Source organism: Coenobita brevimanus, chromosome 54 (genome assembly GCF_032717465.1).
Source record: "Coenobita brevimanus isolate Jiangsu-jjx chromosome 54, ASM3271746v2, whole genome shotgun sequence".
In the NCBI taxonomy this organism is placed as follows: Eukaryota; Metazoa; Arthropoda; class Malacostraca; order Decapoda; family Coenobitidae; genus Coenobita; species Coenobita brevimanus.
In genome coordinates this window covers 31,383,782-31,391,212 of record NC_137007.1, presented here as the reverse complement: position 1 = coordinate 31,391,212, position 7,431 = coordinate 31,383,782, and positions in this window count along the sequence as shown.

Here is a 7,431-nt window from a genome sequence, read left to right as displayed (position 1 = left end):
TTTCTGACTTGAAGGGGTCAGACAGCTTCTCTTCTTCCTTATTCATTATCTCTTCTCCATTTTTATATTTTCATCCCACGTATTTCTGTTTTCCATTATTGATTTCCATCCCATTCTGTACACTGCCTCCTTCATCATCACCATCATCATCATTAACATTATCATTATCATCATCATCATCATCATCATCCCAGTTCTTTCATCGTCATCATCATCATTAACATCATCATCATCATCCTAGTCCTTTCATCATCATCATCATCCCAGTTCATTCATCATCACCACCATCCTCACCTTCATTAACCCTTCCATTACTAGCGCGTTCTCAGCTGAATAAAATCGTCTATTATCAGCATGAAGATAAAAATAACGTCCTCGGGCTGAAGGGGTTACCAGACAGGCTTAGAAGGGGTACGTGAAGAGAGGCTTTTATATCTCCCAGCCCATCTAACCCCCGTGTGTACCTACGATTCCGTCATGCAGATCGTGTATAATCGTACATGAAAGTCCGTGTAAGCTTTCATGTGCACCTCCCACGGCCACGCATGTACGGCCTGTGCTCGCGCGTGTACATGAGGGCGTAGTGAGTGATTAGAATGGCCCTTAATGGTTCGCTCAGGTGAATGTTAACGAGGGAAAGCTGGATCTAATTAAGGGGAGGTGTAGGGGTATTATCGCTGAGTTTCGCTTCGGTTTTAATACTTTTCGTTCATTGGGATTCTGTGCTTTTCGTGTGTGTCTGGGTCATCGTTCGTGTTTCTGTGCTTTTCTCTGTACTTCCGTGTTTTTCTGTGTTTGTTTCTGTGTTTTTTTCTAAGCCTCCTTGCGCTCGTGTATGTTGTATCTGCCTCTGTGTTTCTGTTTGTGTTTTTGTGTCTGTGTGTTTGTCTGTCTGTATCTCTGTGTTGCTCTGTTTGCGCATTTCTGTGTTTGTAATGTTTCTCTTGTTTTGTCTTTTCCTTCGACTGTGTGTGTGTGTGTGTGTGTGTGTGTGTGTGTGTGTGTGTGTGTGTGTGTGTGTGTGTGTGTGTGTGTGTGTGTGTGTGTGTGTGTGTGTGTGTGTGTGTGTGTGTGTGTGTGTGTCCCTCTGTGTCTGTTTCTGTTTGCTTGCCTTTCTTACCTTTACGTGTATCTCTCTCTCTCTTTCTCTCTCTCTCTCTCTCTCTCTCTCTCCCTAGCGTGCCGTGCCTCAGGTGAAGTAAGAGAGAGAGAGAAACTTAGCACCTGGGTGTTAATTGCTACCCTCACCACCACTACCTCCACCTCCATCACCACTATATACCTGCCACAAACACCATCATCTACCGCCATCACCACCATCACAAACCACCATCAAAATCACATACCACCATCACCACCACTACTGTCACCACCATCATCCTCCACCATTATCATCACTGCCACCACCACTATCATCACCACCACCACCACCACTATCACCACCAGCACCTAACATTATCACCATCACAACTCTCTCCATCATCACTATCACCATCACTCTGCACACTTTAGATTTACATGTCATTCTACTCTTGCAATCTCCAGACGATTTGATTCAGCTTAGGAGAGACTTTTCCAACTGGAGGGGTTAGGGATAGGCTTGACTTTCCCCTTCACTACAAGAGGTCTCACAGGCTGAATAAAATCGTCTGGCAGGTTTGGACATCAGCTAAAAAGGATGACACCTGGACTGAAGGTTTAAAACGTACCAAGTCACTAACATCAACAGCACAAGCTATCACACCAAAACACAGCTCAACAAGCCACAACACATTACAGCATCAAATCACACCACATCACACCACACCACTTCACACCACGTCACACCACATCACACCACGCCACACCACATCACACCACGCCACATCACACCACACCACACCACAACACGCCACACCACATCACGCCACACCACATCACGCCAAACCACATCTCACATCAGCCACCACATCACACCACCCAACACCACACATCACCATACTAAACCACATCAAACTACATCATATCACACCGCACCACACTACACCACTCATCATTACACCTCATAACAGCCACACCCCACTTCACTACACTACACCACACCACACCACACCACCCCACATATCAACAGCCACAACTCACCATACCACACCACAGTCTACCGCACCACATACCATCCAGCACACCACACCTTGCCAGACCACACCACAACACCTGATCTGTACCTTATCTGAAGACCGACTATAAATTTTACTTGAGCATAAACTCACACGCCACCTGGACGCCTTAAGATGCATCAGATAAACAACGATAAGAACACCATAAAGGAGACAAACACAAATATACACAAGATATGACAGAATGTGTAATGATGGTAAATAACATAAATTTGATAAACTATGAAATATGCAATAGATTTAAATACAATTATCTGAAAATATGAATTGTTTGAAATAACTCAATAAAACAGGTTTCACACAATGTACAATAGTCGTTTATAACGATGCTAAATAAAAATGAAATAAGCATATGATACGACAGGAATTTATTATATACAGTACAAAGCAGACAAAAAATAAGGCTTGTGATAATTCTAAATAAAATATAAATGAAAATAACGTGACATGAATTTGCAATAATTCAAGAAAAAAAATGTCAGCCGATTCTGCCAGTCTGAAAATAATATATTCCTACTAGACAGCGTTTCGTAGTTAAAATATATAACCCAAGATATACGATGGACAAATGACAAGTAAAATTTTATAACCTGATGTATCTATGTATGCATGGGTGGATGGATGGATGGATGGATGTTTGTATGTATGTATATGAAGGATGGATTTCAATGGCTGATGATAATGGTGAGTAAAATGGCTTGGCGTTAGCGGAGGTTAGATAAATGGGTAAATCATCCCTTGAGATTGAAGCACTAACAATCATCGTGCTAAAGGGGCCATTGGGTGGGGGGGGGGGAAATTAGTGGGCGGTGTGTGTGTGTGTGTGTGTGTGTGTGTGTGTGTGTGTGTGTGTGTGTGTGTGTGTGTGTGTGTGTGTGTGTGTGTGGCGGAGGGGCGAGAGTTAAACCCGCGGCGAAGGACGCAATAAAGGTTTAGTTTGGGTAGGCGGGGTTTTTGTGGGTTTAGGGCGGGTACGTGTGTGGCTAATGGAGGGGGTAGGGGTGGAAAGGAGGGGGAGAGGAGGGGGAGGGGGTAATGGAATGGGGAGAAAAGGGGAGGGGGAGGGGGTAAAGGAATGGGGAGAAAAGGGGAGGTGGATGGACTTGGAGAGACGGAGAAGTGTGGGTAGTTTTAATGGGAGGTGAAGCGGGTCATGGAGAAAGGGGGAGGTGAGTGGGCGTAATGAAGGGGGATGGGGTATTCGAGAGAGAGAGAGAGAGAGAGAGAGAGAGAGAGAGAGAGAGAGAGAGAGAGAGAGAGAGAGAGATGGATACGCTGGAAAGGTGCTAATAGTGGGAGATATCCGGAAACAGAGAGAGAGAGAAGAGGGGGGGGAGGTACGCGGAAGTGTGAAAGAGATAGATAGAAAAATAAATAGAAATGATATATAAATAGATAGACTGAGGAAGAAAAGATTAATAGCGTGGCCCATGCAAGGCTGGAGGCGAGAGTGAAAGAAAGATGGAGTATTTAATAGATTGCTGTCACCTCCACCCCACCATCAATTTCATATTATCATTTTGTCTTTTACATTTTTTTTACTTCGTCGTCCATGAAACAATTACTAAAATAAAAAATAACAATTCCTTCGTTTTTTTTTTTTTTTTCTGTTCTCGTTTCGTCTGTCTTTTTCTCACATTTCTGGTTCTGACTTTTTTTTTTTTTCATTCTCATCTCCATTCCCATTCACTATCATTCTCATTATCATTTCCTCATCCTCTTTTCCTCATCTCCATCCCCCGCTCTCCTTCATTCCAGTCTTCACTCTCTCCTCCTCTGTTCCTTTTCTTATTTACTGCTTTCTCGTCCCTTTGCCTCCTATCTTTAAGCGTCCTTCAGTATCCATATATTTTCCCATCTTCATTCCAATTCATTTTTTATCATTAACTATACTATCCACGTAGAATCTGTCTGCCTGGCTGTCCGACTGTCTGCCACAAACTCTTAGTTCTGACAAACATTTTAAACTAAATCTAGCAAACACAACCACATACGGTCTAACAGCTAACACTGAAAGTCTAATAAAAGCTGATGTCCTCTGAGGAGTGTTTTGACTTACGCACTCTCAAAACTTGATCAAGTCTACGGTCCCAGCCTCCCAGATTTCACGCAGGGGCTTTTGAGATTCGTAAATCCTCTTCCTTGGCGATTTATCTTGCCCTTTAAACTTGTTATCCTCTTTTATGTTTTTTGGCCACTCTGTAGTCTGGCCACAATCCCTTCCCCCGTTCGTTGTTATTCGTATCATCATTTGGCTCTCCTCTCACCATTTTATATTATCCCTCTCCGTCCCTTCCCTCCGCCCCTTCCCATCTTTTGCTCCTCCATCTCAATTTCCTCTCTTCCCCCGTTCCTCTCCCCACCTCACCCTTCCTTCCCTTCCCAACTCTTTCCTCCTCCACCCCAACCTTCCTCTCTCTTCCTCCGTTCCATTTCTTTTATTCCTCCGCACCTCATCCCTCCGTCGCTTCCCATCCCCTCCTCCCCCACCCCAATCATCCTCGTTAATCCTTCACAACCGCGAATTCTCACCTCCCTCCTACCTTTCGGGCCGTTTGTAGCAATTTTCCGTGTCTTATCTCTCCTTCAGCATTCATTCGCTTCATTCATTTTTTTAACCCGTCTCTTGCAGTTTCTCTCGCTTTCGCCTTTATTTTCATTTTTAAATCATCATCATCATCGTTCTTCATTCTAATTCTCCATGCGCTTCATTTAACCATCTCTTTTTAATGTTTTGCTTTCCCGTTCTCTGTAGCCATCGATACCGTCAACACAGGCCACTTTTGCGCGTGTCTTCGAACTTGGCAAAGATCTCTAGCCTCTTTCCTCCCACCTGAGGGCCACGCATAGTCAGATTGATGAGATGATTTGACTAGTAACCAAAGAGATTCATTTTTCCTGCACAACTAAGCCAATGAATTTCATGCAACTACAACTTAGCATTCAAGCTGGAATGGCCAACTTCCCTTGCATGAAAACAAACTGACTATACTGATGCTTTGACTGACTCTTACCAAACCACCTACCAGCCCTCTCCTCTCTATCCCTAGGAGCTATCCATTACTATCAACCCGACCTTCTATACTACCTTCGTGCGGTTCCCTTTCTTCGTCTATCCCTCTGTAATGAAGCCTTTAATTGGGTCGATGATGAAGGCGTCCAAGGGTAGGTTCATCAGTATGCCACGGGGGCCCTAACAGTACTAACATTAAGCATCAGTCACCAGGAGGGGGTTAACCGCAGCGGGATGGGACCTGTGTGTGTGTGTGTGTGTGTGTGTGTGTGTGTGTGTGTGTGTGTGTGTGTGTGTGTGTGTGTGTGTGTGTGTGTGTGTGTGTGTGTGTGTGTGTGTGTGTGTGTGTGTGTGTGTGTGAGAGAGAGAGAGAGAGAGAGAGAGAGAGAGAGAGAGAGAGAGAGAGCATACCACTAACACTCAACTCTGCTACTCCACATTACTAGCAATCCACACCCCTTCTACTCCACACCATTCCAGTCCCTCTGAAAACCCATATCACTATACCATACTATTTTCTCACCTGTCTCTCTCTCTCTCTCTCTCTCTCTCTCTCTCTCTCTCTCTCTCTCTCTCTCTCTCTCTCTCTTACCTATGAAAATCCCCAACAGAATGCACGATATATTTTCAGATGCAAGGCCTCGTACTGTAATTAGAAAAAAAAAAAGAATAGAAAAAGCTCTACACACTGCCACTCTCACTCCCTCTCCCTCTCCATCCACACATAAACACTCTCACTCCCGCCCTCCCACCCATTCATACTCGCCTTCCACTCCCTTCTCCCCTTGCACCACCCCAAGCTCTCCACGCCCACACTCTCCTCCCCAACACCAACTCCCACTCAGACACCGATCTCACTCACTCCCTTCTCTTTCCACTCCCCAACCCCCTCTTCTCCCCTTCCACACACTCCCACTCTCATCCCCCCCCCTCCCGTTCTACTGCTCAGGCTCCCCTCTCTCCCACCCCACACCCACTCCCACATCCACACATCACCCCACCCTCTCTCTACCCACACCCACTCCCACACCCTGGCAGGTTTGGTCATTAAGGAATATTACCTGTTGCACGGCGGGAGGCTGAGAAGACGGTCATTATGATATCAACGTGGCTGCAATTGCTTCATACTGCAGCCATCAAACCCTGGAATTATTTGCTCTTCTCTTTTTACAAGGCTTTCACTACAATCTCTCTCTCTCTCTCTCTCTCTCTCTCTCTCTCTAAGTTAAAAAGGCGGTGAATATAATATCAGAGTTGCTTCAATTGTATCCCAGTGCAACCATGAAAGCTCACATTTATTTTATTTTCCTTCTTTTTCCTAACCTGTTCTGGATGAAGTCTTTATCATAGTAATCAGAAAACAACCAGACGATTTTATTCATGGATTTCAGGCAGCTCCAGTAGCGAAGGGAGTATATTACGGCTGTATCTCCCTCAAGTTCGAAAATGTCTTCTCGAAAATGAAAAAAGTAAATCTTAAGGTAGGTTGGCACTAATAAGCTAAAAAAAAATGACCTCATCGGATTATTGGGGGTCAATTTTTTTTCTACATATAAGGAAGTTGTATACGGTATGATAGCTTTTCTATTTTCAATCTTTTTTTCCATTTATTTTTTCAACACCCACAGATAAAAAATGAGGCCCACTTGGATAAATCTACCAATTCTTATCAACAACTTGGATAGACAGCGAGAATAACAAGTAAGATAGGTCCACTGACTGAAGAGGTTGAGGTGAATCAGTCCTGAGCTGAGAGAAGCGGGGCAGCACGCTTGTTTGCACTGGGAATGATCCTTATGTGAGATGAAGGTAAATGTTGGTATATTAATAGGAAGGGGAAAGGAGGGCAAAAATGGCAGATGGAAGAGTGAATGTCAACGAGAGGGTAAGTTAATCTCTCTCTCTCTCTCTCTCTCTCTCTCTCTCTCTCTCTCTCTCTCTCTCTCTCTCTCTCTCTCTCTCTCTCTCGTGTCGCAACATTCATCCGTTTTTTGTCTGTTTCATCTATTTCTTACTTCTATGTCTCTCTCTTTCTCTCTCCCTCTCTCTCTCTCTCTCTCTCTCTCTCTCTCTCTCTCTCTCTCTCTCTCTCTCTCTCTCTCGTCCCCTGTTGGCCAGTGGATCAGGGGTGACTCTCGAAGCCCCTTACAACCTCCTTCAACCTGGTATCAGAATTGGTCTGAGTGTGTGTTTGTGCTCGAGGAGGGAGGAGGGGAGAGAAGAGGGAGGGAGAGAGACGAGCGAGGGAGGGATAGAGGGGAG